Source organism: Miniopterus schreibersii (genome assembly GCF_964146895.1).
Source record: "Miniopterus schreibersii genome assembly, chromosome: 1".
NCBI lineage: Eukaryota > Metazoa > Chordata > Mammalia > Chiroptera > Miniopteridae > Miniopterus > Miniopterus schreibersii.
Window position 1 is genome coordinate 7,474,944 of NC_138101.1, and position 12,575 is coordinate 7,487,518.

Genomic DNA, 12,575 nt, shown 5'->3' on the forward strand with positions numbered 1-12,575 from the left:
ATAAGGTGACTGCAGAAAATTTTTAAAGTGAAAATGCTTGGCTCTCGTGGCTGTCCACTTTCCCATGCCGGTGTCACCACAACATGGCTCTGGGTTGACTGACTCCCCTCCCAGGGGCCTGCTGGGTTATGACTGCCCACAGATCCCAGCCTCTCTCTGCCTCAGGGGGCGGCACTGCTCTTATTTCTTCCTTTTACAGCCAAGGAAACCCAAGTTCAAGGAAGTGGAGGACCCAGCCCTGAGTCACCCAGCTAGTTAGTGGCAGAGCTGAGATTCAGACTTGACCCTCAGTTGTTTCTTCATAGGGTTCTTCTGGAGACATTACTGAGCGCTGTTTGTAGGAAAGAAAAAGGGGGCAAATGAAAACTGGGCCAGCCCTTCCCCTCTAGATTGTCTGGAGCTGGCCTCTGATCTCTCTTTCTTAGCAACTTGGTTTCTCAAAAGTGTTGTTGAAATCAGGAATCACAATGGGTCCCCCAGCCGAGGTTCCTCGGCCACAATGTGGGTCCAGCATGACCAGCACACTCTGCCACCTTTTGTGGCACAGGCTTCTCCCCAGGGACCACAGAGCAGGGAGAAAATCCCAGGCCATGAGTTTGCTGCGGAGCTTCCAAGTTCTGCCACCTAATTTCCATCCTGTTACTCCTAGGGGATCAGCTTTCCAGTTTATGCTCAGGGAGACGCAGGAGGTCAGATTTGAAGGGCAGAGGGGGCTTGAAGGGGAAAATAATTCACCTTTGTTACAGCATAGTAAGTAAAAGCTAGGAAAATTCCAGGACAAGGGAACAGGGAAACTGAGACAGAGTTAAACAGCAGTTTGCAGCCACCTAGTAAATTCTGTCTTCCCTAAACCAAGGACACTTAAGGGTAAATGGTTTTCATTTCTCCTCCCCAGCCTGAGGGTAGATAGTTTAAATCAGCCTATTCATGGAGACAGATAACAGCAATTCAATTGGCGCCATTTGCTAACGACACTCAAGGACAGACAAATTAAGAATAAACTTTGCCCAGCCAGCGTGGCTCAGCAGTTGAGCATCGACCTAGGATTCAGGTGATCAGGGTTCAATTCCGGGTCAGGGCACATGCCCGGGTTGTGGGCTTGATCTCCAGTCGGGGGCGTGCAGGAGGCAGCCGATCAATGACTCTCATCATTGATGTTTCTAGCTCTCTCTCTCCTTCTCCCTTCCTCTCTCTGAAATCAATATATATTTTTTTAAAAAAGAAAATTCCTTTTTTAAAAAAAATAATAATAAACCTCATTTTGGTATATCAGCATAAAGCTGATGAAAATTCTATTGAGACACTCCCCTGAGACCTCCCCTAAGATTTACCGCCTGAAAGAAAGATAAATGCACTCAGGACAAAGGACCCAGTGCATGAGCTCTCCCCGCCCAGGGGAGCACCCAGCACCATCTCCTTCCCCCTTCTCCCCTCCTAGGGGACCCCAAGAGGCTTGCAGCTGGGGGAGCTATGGCAGCAGCAGCTGGTCCCGGGCTTGCCCCCTGAACCTGCCTCCGAGCCCCTCCTCTCCCTGACTTCCCGGGGACCCAGCGCGGCCCAGCCCGGCTCTCCCGTTGCTCCCAGGCACCTGCCTTGTTTCACCGCCCTCAGTGTATCTCTGCGGCGGCCAAGAAATTCTTCCTTGCTTTCCTACACTTTGTCTCTTGATTGAAACCCTTCCCTCAAGAGGAGACCAAGGTCCCCTCGTCATCTCCCTGGTAACACCTTGAAGGACCTCATCGCATCGCAGTGGTTAAGCCCAGAAAAGGCACAGCACTCCTTCCCGGGCCGCGCTCCCTCGTCTGCTGGGCCCTAGGTCGGGGGGGGGGGGGGGGGGGGGGGGCTGCACCGCAACGCATCTGGGCGGCACCGTGGAGCGAGCATGGCAGGGGCCAAGCTTGTCGTCCAGAAAAGGCCCTCGAGGCTCCAAGGGCCTGATAATGCTTCCTCCTCAGGGCTGTGGGGCCCACACTGGGGTCCCCCCCAGGGGCCAGGCGAATTTCAGGAGGCTTCTCAAGTGAGGCTCCCGCCCTGAGGAGGAGAGGAGGGGGGCCATTCCAGGGGACGGAGCTGCTGATCAGGAGTAAGCGAGGGGTACCACCCTATTCTCCTGTTTATAAAAAAATTAAATTTACATGTCACAAAATTAACCTAAAATTAACCATCTTAAAATGAGCAATTCGCTAGCATTTAGTGCATCTACAGTGCTGCACAACTACGCCCTCGGTCTAACACCAGAGCATCTTTCCCATGAAGCTCCTGTCCCTTACTCCGCTCCCAGTCCCTGGCAGCCACCATCTGCCCGTCTCCGTGGATTCTGAGTGCATTTTGTGCCAGGTCATTATCATCACTGTATTTTACAAGAAGGAAGCCGAGACACTGAGAGGTGACGTGTGTCCAAGGTCACCCAGATGGGGCAGGGCTGGTTGTCGCGCAGGCCCGGTGTGTTTCCCCACCCCGCCCCTCATCTGGGATCTAGAATCACGTGGCCAGGGCCCCTCACCGTGGAGCTGCGGATTCTGCCTCCCGGTCGCCCAGGGCTGCAGTTTGCTTCCTCCCTGGCTCGCTGCTCTGGCCATCTCCTTGCTGGACCCGCAGCCTCTCACAGGTGCTTCCAAAACCAGAGCAGGGCAAACCGGCCGTGGAAGCAGGCTTGTCGTTGGTCCCTGGGTCTCTGCTGCCAGAGCCACTCAGGTCCCGCTTGGAGACTGTACAGGGCCCCCAGGGCAATGCCTCGCCAGGATACCCTGTCAGCTGCCAGCCCGGTGCCAGACATCTGGTCTACCCTTACATGGCCATCTCAACTCCAAAATGCAGGGAAGCACCCCAGGCCTGATGAAGCAACGAGGCCTCTGGGCCTGGCTTCTTACTGTCCAGCGGTGCCGCCTACTCACCGGGGTCAGTATTTGATCCTGTTACCAAAGCAATTCCGTGGGCCTCTAGAGCTTTCCTTGAGATTCCACAGGAGGGCGGAGGCTGCAGTCTTTTCCCAGGATGCTAATTAAAACCACACCCCGACCAATCTAGCCTCATAAATAATTCAACTTGGAGGACCACAGGGGCCCAGGTTCACACTGCCGCTCAGATCCCTCCGGGGTACACTTGTTCTTGCTATTCTCAGTCTTTCTGGAAATCTCCCAGAGATGAGCTGCTTCCCGGCATGAGCTGCTCTCTCATCACTGGGAAACCTGGGACTAGAGGCCCACACAGGTGCCTTGGCCCTGGCAGCTCCTGGGACATGGGGATGCCCACTGACCAAGCCGCTTCTGGGGGCGGCTGCCTGACTGGCCTATAGGTGAGACTGCAGGGCTTGTCAAATGGGAGCTGAGCCTGGAAGCGGGATGCTCCTCCCCTCAAAGTTCCCAAATGTCCTCCAGCTGGAGGCTTGGCCTGGACTCAGGGTGGCCTTCTGGTTTCTGAGCAATCCTTGTTCATAAAGCTAGAAATTACAGATGCCTTGGAACCTATCCCTTGAGAATGTCCTGCACCTACCAGGTGATGAGATGACTAAGCACGTGTCACACTGTTATGATGTGCCGCACTGGTAAGGGAACACTGTTGGTGCTGTGGGCATGGCCTTGACAATGGGAAGGCGCAGAATGTCCACACCTGGGCTGCCCCTCCTGGTTGCATTCCGCAGCTGTCCCCACCTTCCTTCCTTGCTGGCAAAGCCCTTACCGGGTCTGGGTAGTCACTCTACCACATGCTCAGGGGAGCTGGTCCCTTTGGAGCCATAGGCGATGAAGGTGGTTTAGTCTAAGCTACTTAGGGCCACTTTATTCCCATGACCATGATTGTGTAGACAGCATGGGGTGCAACCCTAGCTTCTGAGGCGAAAGGAGAGGTCCTTTGGGGCCTTGGGGGAAAGGATTTCCCCCCTAGTGAAAAGAATATGTGAGAAAAAATTGCCCCTCGCGTTCCTGCATGTGATTCTATGCAGATATGCTACACACTCAGCTATAGGCTGAAGCTGCCACCTTGCAACCATGAGATAAACCTGAGGACAAAGCCAGTAAACCAAGCAGCAGCGTAGAATGCACCCAGGCCCTTGATAAAATTAAACCACCTGCTCTCACCACCTTTGCACTGTTTGTTATATGAGATAGGAAATCTTTTATTGCTTAAGTCATTGACTTCCAGACTTTAGTGTACAGAAGGATCACTCGGGGAGCTTGTTATAACACAGAGATTCAAACTCATCAGGTCCGGAGTGAGGCCCATGAATGTGCATTCCTAACAGACCAGCACATGATGCTGTTGTTGGTCCATGGACCACACGTTTGAGTAGCCACGGCTTCAACTAACTTAGGTTACATGCTCTATTTCTTTTTAAAAAATATATGTTTTTAATGATTTTAGGTGGAGAGGAAAGGAGAGGGAGAGAGAGAAACATCTATCAGCTGCCTCCTGCACCCCCCCCACTGGGGATCAAGACCACAACCCAGGCATGTCCCCTGACCGGGAACCAAACCTTGACCTCTTGGTTTATGGGTCGATGCTCAACCAACTGAGCCACACGGGCCAGGGCATATGCTCTATTTCCTGCAAACAAAAAACACCCTGGCTCATTAACTGCTTTTGGAGGGTACATGACAATGAATAAGTTTACTTTATATTTACAAAGCTCTGACACAATATTAGTTCATTTGACCCTCACAACAGGCCAAGGAGATAGCTTATTTTACAAAAGAGGAAACAGAGAAAATTACACTTGTCAGAACCCTTTTGTTCACAAGTGACAGAAACCTGGCTCCAAAGGCATTAAAGCACAAAAGGGAGGTTGGTGACCTAGGTACCCAGAAAGAACAGGGGCCAGCCCGGGCACAAGCTAAATCCAGTGGCTCAGATTATATTGACAGGGCTTCGCTCATGTAATTCTCCCTGACTCTCTTCAGGTAGCAGAGAACCTGACTACCAGCCCTCAAGGCTCCCATCCCATCACACTGGCTTGGGGACCTCGAGGAAAGTGTTTCTCTCACCCAGTGTCCACTGATGAAACCCCTGAACCACTTACAGGGAGCTCAGAATGGAAACAGTGAGAAGAGTCAGGGAGCAACCACAACAGCCAGGCATGAGACCGTGTGGCCCTTGTTAGGATGAAAGGCGTGGAAGTTGTTAAAAAACACACAAACAGTGGATATGTTTAAATACCTTTGTAAGATTTTCATTTAAATATATGTAAACATCAGAAAAAGAAAACTTGATCAGAATTGTTCTTGCAGGGTTTGATCCTGAGAATGTGATCCCCATGGCTATGGGACTCCTTTGATCCTACAGCTTCTAAATGTTAATCATTACCCCCTCCACTAGGATGTAGGGGCCCTGACAGCAGGAAACATTTCACCCATTCATTCCCTCGACAAATATTTGTTGGCCCTGCTGTGGGCCTGCCTGGGAACCGGTAACTCTGAGTCTGTTCTAGCTGGGAGATAGCAGTTAGTTAGGAGACAGCTGGCCTCCCCCCGGACCAGGCCGCCTCGTGGCGGAAAGAACTTCATGGCACTCTCCTAAATCTTCATCCTATGACTGTAATATCCAGCACTGCCGTGGTTTTGACCACAGACTGATTTTACCATCTGCCAATTTAGAATTTGGTCAGTCTATATTGAGCGCACTTCCAGATTGTACACCCACCTGAACAGACACACACACGGGTACTTCACGCACAAGTGTACAGGCACACACGCACATACCACACACACTCACACACATGCACTCACACGCACTCACACGCACTCACACACACCTTGTTATCCCAATGTCTCTGAGCCTCACCAGGCTGTGGTTATGATTATATTGACAATAATTTTATGTCTTGCAAGTAGTTTCAGGCCTTTCTTGTCCCCAAATGTGTATTAACCGGGTCAGAATGGATCTCAAATACCAGCTTCCGAACAATTTTCAGATCCCCAGTACTCCACTCTGGACCCTAAGACTTCAATCTGCTTGTTTTGTCAAATTCCTACCTTCTCTTTTGAACTCTCCTGCAGGGTCCCCTAGCATTTTTGGTGGCTGTGTAAATTCATCCACCTCTTGGTTCATGGAAAGACAGGAAAGTCATAATTAGAGTTTGCCTGCAATGTCTAGGGCTCATTTTACATCTGTGCCACTTAGGCCTTAGGATTAGCTTTCTGGCACATGACTAAACAACACATTGACAGTAGCTTAACCAAGACAGAGAGTCATTTCTTTCCCATGTAACGGAGGCTGGAGGCAGACTGTTCAGGTACAGTGATGACTCCAAGGTCATCCTGGCCTAGGCTCTTTCTACCTCTTTGCTTTTCCCATCCTGATACACCCTCAAGGCGACCGCCTGATCCAAGAAGGCTGTTGGGGCTCCGATACATAGCATCTGAGCTGGAGGCCAGAAGGGGGGACAGTGGAAGGAGCAAAAAGGTGCACTCCTTGCCTTGCAATGGGCCTTCCTGGACGTTCCCACAGGACTTTTGTTTGACTGTGATAGAGGTGCTATTTGTCCACTAACACTAACTCCTTAGAAATAGAACATTCCACCTTTAGCTGGGGTCATAACTCTGGAATAAAGACTATCTCTTGCATTTCAGATATCTGGCCAATGGAAAGGAGAGAGTGTCACAGCCAACTTCTAAGGGGACACGCCCTTCTCCCTTTCTCCCCCTCCTGCTGCCTGGAAGGCAGAAGTAACTGCTGGAGCTCAGAAGACATTTCGGACTGTGGAATGGAAGCCACGCCTGAGGGTGGGAAACAGCAAGGCAGAAGGAGCCGAGGCCCTTGACAGCCGTGGGATAGCTGTAGCAGCCCTGCCTTGCATCCACGCGGACTGCACTGTCAGAGATACTTTAATGTTTATTTCAATTATTATTTTCAACATTGTTACAGCAGATGAATAAATATCATAACTAACATACAGATGGCCACCTACTCCTGGGCAGTGATTCTAAACTGGAAGTTTAGGGGCTGGAATTGGAGAGAGTCAACGTCTTCTTTGGGTCTGTTAACAGAAGGTCTGGAGAGCGTTTGCTAAGTTACATACTTTCCACCCCGGCCCCCTGCCCAGAGATTCTGATACACCCCCCACCTATTGGAAATAATTATAGGAATGATGTCAGTGGTTGACATGTATTACATATGATAATAATATGGAGGCAGGAAAGTTGAGACCAGTTAAGCTAGAAGGCTGATGGTCACATGGGCAGGATCGGGAGAGGGAGAGGGGGAGGTGGCCTGAGCTGATGGCATCAGGCTTGGCCTGTTGTGGCAGCCACGTAGGGGCACCCAGCAGCCCGCCAGAGCACTCATCTCGGAAGCCTCTGCAGACAACTCTGCTTGGAGTCTCAAGAGAAAACTGGTGCACGCGGAGAGGAGACACAAGAGGGAACTCGCCCTGGGGCACATCCAGGGCTGAAGGGCAGAGAGGAGGTAGAGCGGATGGAGCCAGTGGAAGAGATGAAGCAGCAGCAGCTGGAGAAAGGGGCAGACCCAGGCGCGGAGGATGGCGAGGGAAGGAGAAATGGAGCGGGACACCAAGAGCTCAGTCTAGTGTGACTGCCAGCAGCAGAGCAGAAAGTCTCTGGTGCCCACAGGGGGTGTTGCTCAGGGGGTTCTTGCAAGTGGGACAGGTGGTACTTTCACTCAGTCTAAGTCAAAATAAATACTGAAAAAACAAGAGGCAGCTGTGAAAATAACGTTGATGGATCCGATGATTTGCCAGTAAAAGAAAGGTTATAACCAGCCTTGCATGACGCTTGATGCCTCCCAGGACAGGCTACCTAATGTGCAAAGCTTGGTGCAAAACCAAACATGGGTCCCAGTTGCGGGCTCGATCAATGACTCTCTCATCATTGATGTTTCTATCTCTCTCCCTCTCCTTTCCTCTCTCTGAAATCAATAAAGATATATTTTAAAAAAAAAGAATTTCAAGGTGGCGACAGCAGAGCATTAAAGCAAGTTTGGGGCCTATGTGACCGCACTGGTTGCGCGTCCATGAAGCCAGCCTGTGTTCAAGCAGTTGCCTTCCGTTCTTTAACGCGAGGGAAGTCTTTGAGACGGTCTGACCATCCAACTCATTTGGAGCGAGTAGCTTTTTTGGCTGCTCAGCATCAGAACCCCCCTCCTATTTAGGGGATGGAGGGATGTCCCATCGTATGGACCCGGATGGGAGGCATGCTCCCCTCTGCCACACAAGCCCACCTTCAGCCCCTAGGAAACCAGGAGTGAGCGTGTGATCCAGACTCAGCCAATCAGATGCTCCCTACCAAGATTTTAAGCCTGAAGGAAACGATGCAAAGCACCAGGGCCTTAGGGACACTTCCCTGTGTCAGTGGCAGAAACAAGAGCCTGGGGCAGAGAGGAGGGTGCAGAAGGAGCAGGAGCGAGTATCCAGTGAGAACCGGGGCCGTGGCCATCCCACCTTTCCCTGGGGCCTGCTCCTGCACTCCCCGCCACCCAGCCCTCCTTTAGGTTGCCCATTCTCCAAATGTCAGTTCAGCGGGGCCCAAGACCACCCTTAGGCTCAGCCATTCATTAGAAGGACTAGCAGAACCCAGCAGAGCTGTCACACAGTTGTAGTTTATTACAGCAAAAGCTCACAGATTATAATCAGCAACAAGAAGAGGGGCAGAGGGAGGGGCCCGGGAGAGCTCAGGGGCCAGCCTTCTGCTGTCCCCTCCCAGTGGAGTCACGGACAGTGCTCACGTCTCCCAGGCCGCGTCAGACAGTATTGCCAGCCAAGGCACTCACGTTAAGGGGTGGGCCTTGTAGACAGAGCAGATTACCCACATGTCTGACTTTAGGATCCAGCCCCTCTGGAGGGTGAGCAGATGCTACTTGTGGTTACCTTAGCAATCATCATCTCCCTGCAGATGGGACAACAGATCACATTGTTAGGGTAGACTATCTGGCATAGCCCAAGAGCACCCCAGGTAAAGGAGCCACTCTTACCAGGCCAAACATTCCCGGGGCTTAAGGTTACCTCTGGACTAGGGGCACAGTTCACGCCTTTCTTTGGATGACGTTAATCCTTTACTGCCCACCAAGCCTCCTCCAGTGTTTCCATCCATTTCTCTAAGGAAGTCTTTTTTTCTTTTAAAGTATATCTTTATTGATTTCATGGAGAGGAAGGGAGAGGAATAGAGAGAGAAACATCAATGATGAGAGAGTCATTGATCGGCTGCCTCCTGTACGCCCCCAACTGGGGATCGAGCCCTCAACCCGGGCATGTGCCCTGACCAGGAACCACGATCTCCTGGATCCTAGGTCGATGCTCAACCGCTGAGCCGCACCAGGCCAGGCTCTTAGGAAGTCTTTACAAAGAGCCCTGCTGCCCAAATGCTTCCTGGGGTAGGCACAGAGGATACTGGGAGCTCTAGTTCCCAAATGAGTCAGCTGAGGCAGAGAGGTCTAGGAACTTCCCCAGGGTCACACAGGTCACTCTAGTGCTCACATGTCCTTGGACCTACCGCATTGACCTTTTGGCTCCACCCAGCTGCCAAGGGCAATAATCACTCCAAGGGGCAGCAGCTGCCCAAGAAGAAGCAGACACTGGAAAGGTCAGAAGATTGAGGTCAGCTGAACCACCGTTCCAATATTTGGGGCTCTGAATTCTGTCAAAACCCATGGACGCCTGCTGAAATTAACCAAGACTTGGCTGTCCCACAGTATTCTCAGGAGAAGAGAGGCAGAGCTTGTGGATGGATTTCTGTACATCTTTATAAGTTTCCAAAAATAGCCTCCCCTCTCTGTGTTGGGGAAACAGCCAGACTTCCTAGGAGACAGGGCAACACCACCACAGGGCTTCCCTGCATCCACTCCATGAGAAACAAGCCTCCAGCACTGAGGTGACTTCCCTGAGCCACTTGTCCCCAACCCTAACCTAGAAATGAAGCCCTTGGAGACGCACAAGCTTGGTCTCCCAGCTGGGTGACAATTCACCCAACCCTGTGCCAGCTGGTCCCATCTGCTGGAGGGAGCCCTAGGAGAGAGGCTATTGCGAAGGGAACCGCAAGGCCCCGGAGGTGGGCAGACGCAGACACACAGCAGCCGCCACTGCTGGGCATGCAGCTGTGCCCTCACCTGAAGGAAGTCCTAGGCCCTCTGCCAGCTGAGGCTTCAGATCTGGGCGTGCAGGGCTGCCCGGAGGGAGCTGCTTGGAGAGGCTTCTTGGTCTCTGCAGCGCTCTTGTTGGATCATGGAGACCCCAGGGACTTGAAGACCATTTCTTCCAAATGGGGAGACTGAGGCCAGGAGCAGGAACTGACAGCAGCAGAGCTGGGACTTCAATTCAATGGTCCTGACACCTACTCTTCCTTTAGGGGTGACCTCTAGGTGCAATGGGCTCTCTGGGATACCACAGAAAGGGGCTGATTATTGCTGCAGCGGATGATGCATTCATTCATTCAGAAAACATTTATTGAATGTCTACTGTATTAGTTTCCCAGGGCTTCATAAAAAATTACCACAAATTTGGTAGCTTAGAATGATAGAGGTTTATTCTTATACAGTTCTGGAGGCAAAAAGTCCAAATTCAAAATGTTGACAGGGCTGTGCTCCCTCCGAAGAATCTAGAGGAGAGCCCTTCCCTCTCTCTTCCAGCTTCCGTGGCCCCAGGCATTCCGTGGCTGTGGCTGCATCCCTCCAAACTGAGGCCCCAGGGCTTCACGTGGGCTTCTGTCTGTGTCTTCTCCCTTCTCTTCCCTTGTAAGGACATGTCATTGCTTTTAGGGCTCACCCTAATCAGGATGATCTCATTCCAAGATCCTTAGTCATATCTGCAAAGAAAAGGTCCTGTACAGGCTCCGGTGGACATATCTTTTAGGGGCCACCACTCAACCCACTCCACCCAGCACATGCCAGGCTCTGCTCTAAATCCTGGATATAGCAGGAAACAGGCAGACAGGGCCCAGCTTCCTAAAGTTTACATGCCAGTGGGGGAGAGGTAAACAAACAAACACACCAGAACTTAATATAAGCTCGGGTAGTGAGAACTGCTCTGAAGCACTGAGGAAGAAGGGCAGGGTGCAGAGACTGGGTGGGGGTGTGCTCATTAGGGTTAAGGGGGCAGAGACGCCCTCTTGGAGGGTACAATTGCATGAGGGGGTCGTAGTGGCCCATGTGGCTCATATCTGCTCTAATCCTCATCTATCCAAGTCCAGGGTCCGGGAGGCAACAGCACAAGATATGCTGAAGTCCTGACCCTCCCCCCCCCAGTCCCTGTAAATGTCACCATATTTGGGGATGGGAGGGGGGAGGGGTTGTTTAACATAGTTAAGATGAGGTCATACTGGAGTAGTGTGTACTATGACTGGTGTCCTTATAAGAAAAGGGAAATTCAGACATAGGCACATAGGAAAAGGCTATGTGAAGACAGACGCAGAGACTGGGGGGATGCTGCTGCAAGCCAAGGAATGCCTGGAGCCACCAGGAGCTGGAAGAAGCAAGGAGAGAGTCACCACCAGAGATTTCAGAGGGAACATGGCCCTGCCAAAACCTTGGTTCTGGATTTCCAGCTCCCAGAACTGCGAAAGGATACATTTCTGTTGATTTAAGCCACCTAGCTTATGGTACTGTGTTACAGCAGCCCTAGGAAATATAAGGGCAAACCTTTGGGCATCCGCCGCATAGCAGGTCTCAGGGGCCAGGTCTTCCAACAGGAGCCCAGCAGGACTTCCTTGTCATCTCATCTTCTCTCCCCCTGCCCATGCTTCTCCCCCAACCCCCGAGGAGCCAGACACAGCAAGGCATATGGGGGGGAGGGAAGGAAACAGGTGAACTTAAGGACACACCGTGCTTCCCACCTGAGCTGGGGGTCGGGGCCACTGCTTTGAATGAGATGTGAGATGAAAAATAAAGGAAAAAGGAAGTTTGACCTGAGATTGGACTGGAATTTTTTTCACAATCTGAAAATGACCAGAACAAGACTCCACCATCCCCTGGGCTTTCCCATAAATGGCCAGAACACTCAGTTCAGCTTCTCAAAAGTCTTGCATTCCTCTTCTCCAGGGACTGAAACCTAACCTGGAGCCAGGTCACTGCAGGGAAATGATCCAGGTTTCAAGGAATTTCAAAACACTCTTTCAGGCAACAGCTTTGCCTGGAGGCTGGCCAAAATAGGTCACATCATGGCCAGGGCAACATTCTGTGTTTGGGGAAATGCTTTCAGAGAGAGGAAGACTTTTGAGCCTGTGGGCTGTGATCCAGCTGCCAGCTTCAGCAGAACCAGCTTCCTGTTTGAGGGCTTGGGTACCTGAGGCAGATACTGTGGGCCTTTTCCTCTGACCAGTCTGGGGAACGTGGCTCACCACCAGGGTTAACTGCAGGAAACAAAAGCCTAGAGGGAGGGTTACCACCAGGGTTAACTGCAGGAAACAAAAGCCTAGAGGGAGGGTTACCACCAGGGTTAACTGCAGGAAACAAAAGCCTGGTGATCTCTAGAGTTAGTGCTGGGAATTAGGTGCTTACTAAATTACCTGAAGGATGTTGAGGACAGGGGGCTCTGGACTGGGTTTCCAGAAGTGTTTGAAGAGTAGCTGGGATTTATTTAACCAGGTCCGGTGAGACACACCAACATGGAATTGACTATCATGAAGATGTTATCCTCA